At 39.7% G+C, this 13660-nt stretch overlaps 1 pseudogene; it reads right to left on the reverse strand.

Moving 5' to 3' along the window:
- Window positions 1-300: 300 nt before the first annotated feature.
- On the reverse strand, window positions 301-506 carry LOC148016710 (signal recognition particle RNA; annotated as a pseudogene).
- Between the last annotated feature and the right edge of the window lie 13154 nt (window positions 507-13660).

Raw genomic sequence — 13660 nt, forward strand, 5'->3', positions numbered from 1 at the left:
GGGGTGGGAGTGCCTCTCTCTTGTGCCAAGAAATGTGGTGCTGGCAAGTAGATAGCAGGCTCCGAGCGAATAGCTAACCTGGTTGCACGAGTGTAGTGCTTTGTAGCTTGTGGTGGTATGTGCGTGCGCGGGCAGTGCCGGTGCTCGAGCACGTGGAATAGTAGCCCTCAAGGGGGCAACCAAAATAAATTGGGGGAAGGCTGCGCCTTAGTTAGTACGCGCGTGTGAGAACGTACGTACGTAAAATGAATAAAAGATCGGGTTTGTCACCGGGGACTGAGAGGAGGCCGACGGTCGGCCTGCAGACAAGGTGGCGTTGTCCCTCCACTGTCTGGAGCGAGGGGTAGCATTGCTCCGTTTCCGGCCTCATGCGGTCTCCCCTACTTCGAGGACGGAGAGTTGCCAGACCTCCGGGCGGCAACGATCTCGTCCACTCGCGACTTGGAGATGGGCGTCGCTGCAAAGGCAGCGAGTCAGCCCCACATCTCAGTGCACGTGACCGGTGGCATCCAAGATGGGCGTCGCTGCAAAGGCAGCGAGTCAGCCCCACATCTCAGTGCACGTGACCGGTGGCATCCAGACAACTGTATACTCTCCCCTCCTCGGTTTACAGGCGTCACAATACACCCAGGAGCGAAAGGGCGAGCGAGCGCCAACTGCGGCTATATAGATCGTACATTTTGCGCAAGCTTCACATGTGGGACACTATCCAGCTTCCACCAGGCACACGCCTATATTTGGAGCCGCCGTCCTGCCTCCCGTGAAATCCGGAGCATCATCGTCCGGCCGCCGGCGTTCGCTTGGATTCTGACTTGGACTTGGACATATGACTTTTGTTCTTGAAGTAAATAAATTACCTACGCGTAGGTATATGCCGTTATTATGCATGGATGCCGGAATCGTTATGAACTCTAGACGGTGCTAGTTGTATGAGCTTTGCACGGACACTCGTACTGCGCTCAGCATACGTGTTCACTATATCCCCTATGTCATACGTGGAGCTGTAACCGTTTATATTTTGCCATTCCACTTCCCTTGTCTTCCTCTTACCATCAACGGTGGGTCAAGAAGGGCCTCATACCAAAAGCCCGGCAAGTATAGCCAACTTAAATCTATAGGTTCTCGGTAACTTAACTATTGGGCTCACCTCGATAACCTCCTCTCCCTCCTCGAATTGGAAGCTTAGCGCACTGTTCCTGCTCGTTCTTCGAATAGACCGCCATGCTTTACAAAACACATGGCATTGTTTTGCGCAGTCCCACAATTTGTGCACAATTCCTTGCGTAATTGGGCTAGCGAGGAGAAGGCGAGTGACCATACACTCTTCCAACCTGTGCCTTCCTATTCGCAACCTTGCGGTCTTTTATCACAAGGTTCTATCGCATTCTAAGCTTGGAAACTATGGATCTTGATGGACCCGACTTTATCCTTTGTGGTAGGTATGCACACTTGACAAACATAGTTAATGTACGATGCTCACTTTCTCCTAGTCATTCATTCTATGCATGTGTTGTTCCAAAACATCAAAACCCATAGTTGATTGTTCCTATTGGATGGATATATCTAATTGGTTGGCCTATCATGGGCTATTCAAGCCTTGAGCAACTCATTGAGAAGAGAATCATTTCTCTTTTTGAGGGGTGAATTGGGGTGTATGGGGAGCATCGATGGTACTTCATTTTCCATTCAGGCATTAGTACCCTTGCTGAAAATTGTGATAACCTTGATGCTGGGTAGCTCCAAATGGATACATTGTAGTTGGAGGTCAAGTATACACTTGATGAGTCATTTAAATAGGCATCCCAATAGTACCTCATTACCAACTCATTCCGTGTTAGGCAACACATAGAAGATGGCAGGTAGACTTTCAATCTTGGCAGTTAAGGTGATTTGACATTTCCCTAATAATGCATAAGGAGACCCCCCATATGGACAATAATTCTGTGTATGTTGAGATTGGGCATGGACAATATAAAGATGCCAAACTATGACATAGAAGGATTAGGCATGCGAATTCGCAAAGGCTGAAATAGATGTAGTCTACACAGGTTTGGATATGTCAATTTTGATCATGTATGTGAGTCTTATCAGCTTGGCAGGCAGTCTAGACTCCCATTTTCAAGAGGGGGGGCAGTGAGCACTTATCCTTTGGAAATGGCACACTCTGACATTTGGAGTCCATGTCAGAATGTTTCCTTGAGTGGAAGATGTAGGTCCTATATCATTTTTATTGATGATTTCAATAGGATGACATAGGTGTACTTTTTGCAACATACTAGTGAAGCATTTGAAAAGTTTTGCAGTTTTAAGATATGGCAGAAAAGAAATGTGGGGGTTACATAAAATGCTTGAGATCAGATAATGGAGGAGAATTTATGTCAAATGATTTTTCTTACTACTTGAGAGACCATGGGATTAGAAGACACATTATATGCAAGTATACACCATAACAGAATGGTGTTACTATAGAAAGGAAGAATAGGATTATTACCAAAGTTGCAAGAGCTATGATGAATCAATCAAGCTCTTTTTTCCCAGCTATAGGTTAGCTAGATGTCATGTGTGCCTCAATAAATGAGTCGAGATCTAACTCTAGTTAGGAACATGGTTAGGTTAGCATTGTGGTTTGAACTATATTGTAGTTGTGTGTAGTATGTGGGTTACTCAATGAATAATCAAGAATACTATTGAGAGCACTGTGCTCTTTGAGCTTGCCTCTCTCCATATCTCTCACTCTCCCTCTACATCTTGAACATGATATCAGAGCAGGAAGGCCTTATGTGGCAATGAGTAGAAGATGAAGAGTGTCCTTGACCTATAGCTTGAAGAAGGAACCCTATGGAAGTACATTGATAGCCACAGACTACACTTGGAATGGTATGTATCAATGTTCTTGAAGTCTACACTTGATAGAGCCTATTAGGGCTTGGAAGGAGGGGTCATTGGCCTTCACTAGAGCATGTGATGGAGCTAAACAACACCGGCACCTTTAGCAACAAATCTGCATGATTGGTCTAGACTGCACTTGTTGTTTTGGGGGTTGAATGGGCAACATTAGCAAGTGGGTACCATGACCAATAGGCTGGCATACTTAGTATTATTTAGGGCCACTTGAAGCTCATTCATAGTAGGATATATAGCAATCGTGAGTGCTCATTAGAAGGTCATCAACAACAGCCACATGGACTTCAGAAATTAGCATGGAGTTGGGAATTTGCACTTGCTTTATGGCTTACATGATCAAAGGATCTCAACCAATCATTGCTTCACTTTGGCATTACCAACATCAAGTGGATAGTTGGCAACTAGTGTGGCATAATTTATGCATGCTTGGGGCACTAGTATGAGGATCTGAAACTCAGTTCTAAAATCTATTTATAGGCTGCAAGAAGCTTGACAGATTGCACTTGAAATCTTGGAGCATATTGAAAGGTTAACTTGGTTTGTAGGGAGTCAAGCACCATCTATTCAAATACTGTAGAAAATACATAGAGTTGTAAACATGGCAAATGTAGATAGATTTGACAATATTACACAGAGAGTGGGTGAGAAGTTGGACAATAATAACTATGCAATATGGAAATTTTGCATGGAAAATTTCCTAGTTGGCAAAGGGTATTGGGACCTTATTACAGGTGTTGAATCTGTGAACCCAAGCTTCCAAAAAAGAGTCCAATTGTTGAATAGCTATGATAGTGGATTTTTAGAGCCTGTTTTTGAAGTGGAAAAGTGGCTCGGTAGGCGTAAAATACCAATTTTTCATGCAAACTGAAACAATTGTGGATCAATGAGCTGGAGTTATCGTAGATGGAGTTCAATGGTAGGAACACAATGCAAGTCTCGGTTCATTGATTAGAGATCGTTTGACCCCCCATTTAATCCCCTTAAGGTTTCACGTTATAAAGAAGCTATGTGATCTGAGAGCCAAAAAGTGCATGATAAAGGCTAACTTTATAGATTTCGATGCCACGGAGCCAGTTAACCAGTCAAATCTCGAACCTTAGTTTGTTTGCCTCACCAAAATGCCAAAATCCACTTATTGGCATTGTGAAAACACAAAACTTGAACTAGTTATTTTAAGGCTTTAAGCCTTAAGCTTGGATTAAAGAGGGTTAACTCCACAAATTTGAATCGGGGGAGGGGGGTGCCATTATTTTCAGTGCCTCCTCCTTGATTAAAAAATGATTGTTTGTGCCTGTTGGCATCAAGTTGAGGGAAGAGGGCATCAAGATAGAGAATTTGGACACTCTCCAACACTTCAATCCACATGAAAAATGATTGAGTAAATGGAAATATCAGTTTTTAGTCTTTCTCTCTTCTCTCTCCTCTTGTTTTGTGTTTCCATGGTTGATTCTATGAAAGAAGGGGGTGGGCTGAGATGAAAGAATTCGATCATTGTCATGAGGTTCTTTGCTCATGGTCTAAATATAAAACATTTATCCTTTACAAATATCACTTAGTTAGTTGAAGTCTAGACATACTACATAGAATCTTGCCTAGTGCAATAATCATAAAAACCTAAGTCCACCAACATACCACATGGTGTAATAAAGGTGGGGACTCTCTACCTTAAAATGCAATAAATTTATCATGGGCCCTTGATAAGATGATTTATTTTGGATACTTACTCTTAACCATCCTTGTATTTCTTACATGAAGTTGCTACGAGTTTTGCAAAACATGCTGCATATGACATGGTATATGTGATCATGGACAATCAAATGGCTTGGATGAGGCCACGATTACATATGTTAGTGATGAAGTTATTCTAATAACATGTCTCACAAGTTCATTAGAGTGAGGAATCACTTAAGTCCATAAAGTATACTATGTTAGTGAGCATATGCATTGTATATGCCTTATATGACTTGCATGAAATATAACTTTGGCAAGAGGGAGTGAAGTCGTGAGCAAGAAAGCCAGCGCAACTTTTGGCACTAAATAAGGGTGCAGGCTGGGAGAAGAGATCTATAGATTCGAAACACACAAGTGTTACTCAAAGTGGAGCTTTGCAATACAACTCAAGCTTGGGAATAAAGGAGTGGTGGAACCTTCATCTCCTGCCAAGTAAGTAGCACTTTTAGCAGAGAACAAACAGTTTTTATGGCTGTCCAAACTGTGTATTCAAAGGGTAGTAGCCCATACAAAAGGGGAGCTCGAGTATGAGTCTTGAGGGAGGACTAGGCCTGACCTGTGTATGCTAAGTTTGATCTCCCATATCAAGAGTGACATTAAATCCACTCTCTTGAGTCTTTTAAGAGCTGAATAGGGACTGTTATTGGTCTTCCAATCATGTAAATTGAAGGACTGAAATTCATCTACTTGCTCTATTGATTATCTTGACCCAAAGGGCTCATCCTTGCTCTTGGAAAGCTTACTGCAAGCTCCTATTGTAGAAGCTTGATGAGGGATATGTCAAGAAGCCTTCTTGACTTGATTTTAGGAAGAAAAGTGGGCTGAATAATTTAGCCCAAACAAAGATTTGTGGCATCATCAAGTATCTTTCTCCCCTTGAAGATTCATGGCATTGCTATGCTTGATGCAAGTGGATATAGCATAATCATTATGGAAGGGGTAACAAGAGAGCATCTTGATTGCTCTATACTACGTGCTCTGAAATAGGTGGCCAATTTTAAAGGAAAAAAGGGCGGCAGGATTTCCTTCTTCTCCCCTACTTCTGCATGCCTATTACAAGCTACCTATTGCTTACTACATGTTCTTGAATATAGGGCTATTTTTGTACCTCATCAAAGTGTCTTCTTGGGAGTTAAATGCCATGAATGTGGGATGAAATAGGCAGCCCTCACAGTGATTTGAGGACAACAATGCCTTTTACTTCTCTATTGCTCCATATGGTATGATTTATACTTGTACTTAGTTGATCTATACACTCTTTGTTAGGGAAAGTTTATGTTATCAACAAAGGTGAATTTTGAAAGTTTTATGGGCTGATTTAGGCTGAAATCTTTAGTCATATTCAAAGAACTGGCTACAACATTGAACTTTTACTTCATTTCTTGCTCTACAATTGATTTCTTGTCAAATTATGCAAGTATTATGTGCCCCTATGGTAGGGAAATGCTTGAAGACCATTCATAGATGCTATGAATTGAATGAAGAGGATCTTTTCCTCTTTATTTCTTGGTTGTGGTAACTTAACCTCGTATGAATCTTTTTTTGAAGCTCTCTTGAAGAAAAGTTCTTTATCCATCAAGCCTTGTAATTGACTCATAAGCTTCACTTTACATTGAATGTAATCATACAAAGCTGAATGATGGGACGCAGGGTCGTTTTTTATACTTGTACTTAACTTTATAATATGTGATTACTCTTAAAGTCAAGAAAACAAACTTGGCTTGAATTAAAGCTTATGAGGTAACATGCTTGTGATCTATGCTAAGAACTTGCAATTGGAAGCCGTGGATTTGGCTTGGAACCTTCAACTCTTCTCTTATCTCTAACATCTCTGGAGTCTAAACTCTTGAACTCCAAACATTCTTCTTTCTCAAAACCCTGTGAAAGACCGTGAAGTACCTCTTGAACCTTTAAGCATTCACTGCAAACTACTTATCTCTTGAAGCCACATCTCCAATTATCTTGTCTAGTTTTCTTGCCAAACCCCTATGATGACCTTCAGCCCTACACGTTGTGAAATTGGTGAACCTGACGTGAAGGTTGGTGTAAGAAAACTCCAAGATGGGGGATTCTTCAGGAGATGCTCTACAACAATTGGTGTGCAAATTGTAGTAGACCCAGCAACAACAAATCCAAATGTTACAACAACAACAACAAAGGCAAGATGAAGAGAAGATTGATTCCACAGTTATTAAGGCCCTAGAACAAGTTGGGCATGAATTGAAACAATTTAATGGTAAAAAATTCTATGTATTCATTCGTTTATATGTTGAGAAAATGCTCTTCTTTGGTGTATCACAACATGCATGGAGCCAATATTTGTCCAGGCTAGCCAAGCATGGTCTTCAAGAAAGAATCCATGGTCTTTTCCGGTGAGATGCAGATTGGGCTGCATTTAAAAAAGCCCTACACGAAGAATTTTTCTTAGAAGAATCTGGCCTAATGATGAAGAAAAGTTTCACTGATTGGGTTGAGAATGTTGGAAGAGAGGGAGAGAGTGACTGTTAGATGACTCATAACCTGTTGTAAGTGGACATGTCACATCCTAGAGCATATTTTCTTTTCCCTTATCCAATCTCCCCCTCATTGACATATCCGTGTCAGTGGACGTAGGAGTACGACTCCGTAAGCGTCCTGACCAAGGACTTACGGTAGGTGACCCATCACCTATAGGACCACTCGTGGATGTACTCACTGTAGGTGTATTTTTAATATTACTAGTGCTGGGACTGATCCATCAGTAGCCACTGCAACAGGATTACCAGACCACGATGCCAGCTCATAAAAAACAACATCTCTGCTAATCAATGTCTCATGTGTAGACACGTGTAGATGGTACATAACACTTGTAAGCTTTCCGATCTTGTGCATAACCAAGCAACACACTCTTGAAAACTTTAGGATCCAATTTCTTCCTCTTTTCTCATCAGGAACATGTACGTATGCAATGCTGCCAAATACCTTCAAGTGTGAAATGTCAGGCTTATGACCACACAACCTCTCATATGGAGTTATATCATGAATCCCTGTTGTAGGGGTTCTATTCAGCACATAGACAGTAGTCACTACTGCTTCAACCCAATAACCATTTGGCAAACTCTTCTCATTCAGCATAGCTCTTGCCAATTCCATCAGTACCCTAATTTTCCTTTTTGCTACACCATTTTGCTGTGGTGTATAGCTGCACGTTAACTGTCTTTTGATCCCCATGTTTAGCAAGGTACCTGTCAAAGTAATTAGAGACATATTCTCCACCTCCATCCGATCTAAGACATGAAATTTTACAGCTCAACTCATTTTCAGCATGCTTCTTGAAGTCCTTGAATGCATCAAACACATCATCCTTATGTTTCAGTATGTAAAGCCAAGTATACCTACTGAAATCATCAATGAAGGATACATAGTAATGAGCACCACCAAACGAAGCATTATGAGATAGACCCCATACATCTAAATGTACCAACTGCAAGGGTCGTGAGCTATTCCGTACATGTCTTGTAAATGGAAACCGTGCTTGCTTTCCAAACTGACATGCATCACATGCATGCCCAAAGTCATGATACTTGAACTTAGGCAGTCCAAGCACAATTGGTGCGCAGATCGGACGCAGAATGCTCACGTAGTGAATCCCGGAAGGTCCCCAAGAACAATGAACTCTACCTTTTTGCACAAAAAACCATGTAAAAGCATGCACGACAAGAAGCAAGAGACAAATTGGGTTCAATCTCCCCCCATGCCTTGTGTGAGCGCTTCACAAAGCATGTATTTTATGTATATTTCAATCTTCATGCTCAATAATAGCCCAATTTACAAAAATATGACAAGCTTTTAGCTTTTGAGTTTGCTTTCTACAAAAATAGGAAAATAAAGCTAATGGACGGTGCCCATAGAGTCTGGCACGCCCAATCTCAATGTCCAAATAGAAATAACATATCCGTGCGCATAGGCATATACAAAATAATAATCAATAATCAATGCCTCAATAGACATAACAAAATATAGGCGTGGCGCCTATCAAAATATAATCCAAAGGTCGAATACTCGCTAGACTCCAATGCTTTCCTTCGCCACTGCTGCTATCTCTACACATCAACTGAAGCATTCACAATCGTTAGTAAAATAATACAATTAAACCGACAAAAGTGAATACCTAGCAGTCTTCAGCTACATAAATAAATCAACTGGTTAGAAATAAATCCTAACCTTAATTTATTACGAGTGCGCACTCTAAACTCATAAACGTTTATTAATTTAATATGCATTTTGCGGAATCACCCGCTATGGAATCACCCACGTACACACTAAATTAATGAAACGCCCGAAAAGGACAGGCGTCCCCATCAACTTCTCGCACAAAGAATCCTCTTTGTGTATGAGCCCCGATCATCTAAGTTTACGGAATCCACCGTAAAACCTCACGGAATCCACCATGGAATATGCCTCCTGGCATCATACCCCCGGGGTGGGATAGCAATTGACCTCAATTGCTATTAGCTCAATGTGGAGCTAACAGAGTGGGGAAAGCATTTAAGTCTCTAGCATGCATCCATTGTGCTTCTTCTACAGGATGGTTCTTAAATTTAACTAGATATCTAGAATACCTTCGGCCAGTTCTAGTGGTCATGTAGTCAGTGTCTATGATGGCTTCTGGTTCAAGTATTTCAGTCTCTTCCTCTAGTAAAGGTGGGTTTTCATAAACAGGGTGGATAGGTAATTGGCCTCTAAATGGTCTCAATAAACTAATGTGAAATGTATTGTGAATTTTCCAATGAGATGGCAATTCTAACTTGAATGCATTATCATTAATCTTATGAATGATTCTAAATGGTTCATAAAATCTAGGAGCTAATTTGACAACTGGATGTCTATCTACACTTTGCAGTCTACGCTTTTCTATTCTAAGCCAAACATAATCATCAACTTTGAAATTCATGGCTTGTCTTTTCTTGTTGGCTTGTTTGGTATATGATTGTTGGGCTTTAGCAATCATATCCTTAACCTCATCAAAAATACTGTTATGCATACTAGCAATATCATCAGCACTCTGAATTCTATTAGACAAAGATGCAACAGGTGTAGATAATCTATATCCATAAATAACTTCAAAAGGTGCTTTCTTTGTAGATGTGTGCAGTGTATTGTTATATGCAAACTGTAATAAATGCAAATGAGTATCCCATGTCTGAGGTTTAGAGATAGTATATGCACGTAAAAGATCTAGAATGGTGCTATTTGTGGCTTCTGTTTGTCCATTTGTTTCTGGATGAAATGCAGATGAGAAATCAATCTTTGTGCCTAGATTTGCAAACAGTGTAATCCAAAAATTGTTACAAAATCTAGAATCACGATCTGAAATAATAACTTTTGGCAATCCATGGTTAGTAAAAACAGTTTTCAAAAATAACTGTGCTGCTTGTGATGCTGTTAAAGTTTTCTTACATGCAATGAAATATGCTTGCTTACTAAATCTATCTACAATTGTCCAAATCATGTCATGGTTAGATTTAGTATTTGGTAAACCAGTAATGAAATCCATAGAAATATGTTCCCAAGGTTTAGATGGAATAGACAAAGGCATTAATAATCCATACTGTTTACCATGATGTCTCTTTATTCTTTGACAAATCAAACATTCAGAAACGAAATTAGATACATCTGCATCCATATGCGGCCGATAAAAATCTTCAGTTAACATGCGTAATATAGATATGATACCTCTATGACCTTGATATGGGGGACAATGAATTTCATTCAAAACAAAAGATCGGAATGGAATAGTAACACACAGTCTCTTTTCATAAAACATAAATCCATCATTATATGACAATGAATCAACAGGAATGAAATTATTTTGAACTAATTTTTGCCAATCAGAATGAAAAGTAATATCCTGGTGATATGTATCTTTCATAGCAATCAAAGAATCAAAATATATGATAGAAATATTATGAATTGCATGTCTTCTACTCAATGCATCAGCAACAACTAGATTTTCTTTTCCAGGTTGGTATTGAATGATAGGATGAAAACTTTGAATGAAGGAAGCCCATTTGATATGACGGTCAGAAATTTGGGGTTGGCTAAGTAAATGTCTAATGCTTTGCTGGTCGGTCTTTATCATGAATTTTGAACCCATTAAATAGTGTTTCCATTGTTTTAATGCTTGTACAACTGCTAATAGTTCTTTGTCATAAGTGGAATATTTCAGCTCAGAGGGTTTCAGCTTAGAACTAGAATATGCTATTGGATGATTGTCTTGCATTAGTACGGCTCCTATTCCTGATCCGCTAGCATCAGTCACAACTAGAAATAATGGTCTATTAAAATCAGGCAATTGTAGAACTGGGGCATTAGTTAATGCACGCTTCAGTAAGTCAAAGGATTTCTGCTGAGTTTCAGTCCATTGATAAGCAATTCCTTTCTTAAGAAGTTTTGTTAATGGTAAAGCAAGTAATGAAAAATTACGTACAAACTTCCTATAGAAACTAGCAAGACCAAGGAATGAGCGTAATTCATGCACATTTTTAGGAACAAGCCAATGCAATATTGCATCAATTTTCTTAGGATCAACTTTAATTCCTTCTTTTGATACAATATGACCTAAATATTCTATTTCTGTCTTAAAGAATTCACTCTTTTCAGGATTTGCAAACAATTGATTTTCTTTCAGTAATTGAAAAACTAATGATAAATGCTCATAATGCTCTTTTTCACTTTGACTGAACACCAAAATATCATCAAAGAAAACAATCACACAATATTGATATTTCAGAAAGATACGGTTCATCATTCTACTGAAAGTAGCAGGTGCATTAGTTAATCCGAATGGCATGACTAAGAATTCGTAATGGCCAAACTGTGTTCTGAATGTAGTCTTAAATATGTCGGATCTATCTAGCCTCACCTGATGATATCCAGACTTAAGGTCAATTTTACTAAATATAGAAGATCCTTGCAGTTTGTCCATAAGGTCATCAACTCTAGGTATAGGATACCTATTCTTTACAGTGATCTTATTTAATGCTCGGTAGTCAATACACATACGATAGGTATTATTCTTTTTCTTGACTAAGAGTACAGGTGCACCGAATGGGGAACTGCTAGGTCGAATTAAACCTCTATTTAGTAATTCTTCAACTTGACTCTGGATTTCTTTTTGCTCTATTTGATTGTGCCTATATGGTGCTTTGCAAGGTGGTTGTGTGCCAGGTATCAAATCAATCTTATGGTCTTTTGGACGTGAAGGAGGTAAACCTGGTGGTAGGTCTTCTGCAAAACAGTCCTTAAAATATGCAAGAAATTCCTTATGCCTAGGGTGCATATGATTTTCCTTTGCGTGCAATTCATTCACCCAAATGAGATATGATTTAGTACTCTTGCGTAATGCACGTTTTGCTTGAGTATGCGAAAGCAGTGGAAAAATATTAGATGCATGCATACCATATAATGTAATAGATTTTCCTTGAAAATTAATATTCATTGTGTGCGTAGAATAATCTATATTTGGATTATGCTGGTGTCTCCAAGGCATTCCTAAAATAATGTCGCTTGACTGTAATGGAACAACTAAGAAATTTCTTCTTTCAATATATGAACCAATTTGAATCTCTAAATCTTGTACTTCTTGTGTGCCATTGTACCTAGTGCCTAAAAATGCAGCTTTTATGCGATAATGCGTAGGTACAGTATGTAATTTCAATTCCTTTACCAATTTTGCTGAAATAAAGTCATGAGTACTACCGTCATCATGCAAAATAGTTATTTCTTTTCCATGCACCATACATTTCATAGTCAACAATGAATGTGGAGTAGGCATACCTGGTAAAGTGTCGGAAGTAGTAGTAGGATCATCCTCATCTTCAGTAAAATCTGGCATATCCTCATGCTCGTCTTCGTCCATGGCTCCAAGATAGTTGATATGTGCTGGTGGCTTCTTTGAATGACAATTTGCTGCGAGATGCCCTAGCTGGTGATACTTATAGCATACTATTGGCTTGGCTTTGGTTACATTATTTGCAATGGCTGGAAGTCTGGGTACATTTGGATTTGCTTGTGGAATAGGCTTTGGAGTTGGATTGACAGTGGATGGTAATGCAGGTGGTTTAGCCCAATTCTTGCGGAAAGATGGTGATGAGAAACGACCTGGATTAAACCTTCTAAAATTGGAATTGAATTGTTTAGATCCATAATTACCGTTGGCTTGGAATTGCTGTGGTCGTCTGTCTCTTCTGCGTAACTTATCTTCAATGTCGTGAGCTAGTGAGATGGCGTCTTCAAGGGTAGCAGGCTTGAACATGTTCACTTCAGCGTAGTAATGTCCAAGAAGTCCAGACATATACTTCCGCTTATGTGTCGTCTCTAGTACGTCTTCAAGCATGCGTAGCTGTAAGAGTGCATTCCAAAAACGCTCTGTATACTGTGGAATAGGCTCACGATCTCGTTGTTGAAGTAAATCCCATTGCTTGATAGCCTTCTCATGAAATTGCGGTGGAAGGAAATTTTGCATGAACTTCTTCTTGAAATCTTCCCAAGTAGCAGGACATTCTATGCTCTTGCGTACTACAGTCCACCAAAGTGATGCTCTGTCTATCAGATGATTAGTAACACACTTGATTTTATCTTTTTCTGGATAAGTTTCCTCATGGAAATAGTCATCAAACTGGCAAATGAATGATAAAACAGTCTTTCCTTCTCGTATGCCATTGAAAGTGCGAAATTTGAAACTTCGTTTACTTATCTTGGATTCCTTGCGAATGGTTTGAGCTTCAAGAGTGGCGTCGATGGTACGTCGAATCAAATCTTCAGCTTGAGGTTCTTCCTTGTCGGTGGATGCTCTTTGTAGTTTTGTCAATTGCGCTTGCAATGCTTGCCTAGCCCTTCGCTCTTCTTCCAATTGCAACATAATTAGATCCAGCTTTTGTTCCATGGTAGGTTCAGGTAGGTCGTCTTCAGCCATAGGATCATCTATATGTGGGGTAGTCATCCTGTAAAACTCAATAAACCTTTCTCACTCAAAATCAGGTTA

The sequence above is a fragment of the Lygodium microphyllum genome, chromosome 23, assembly GCF_053477565.2.
Source record: "Lygodium microphyllum isolate KBCC chromosome 23, Lygodium_microphyllum_v1.1.10, whole genome shotgun sequence".
NCBI lineage: Eukaryota > Viridiplantae > Streptophyta > Polypodiopsida > Schizaeales > Lygodiaceae > Lygodium > Lygodium microphyllum.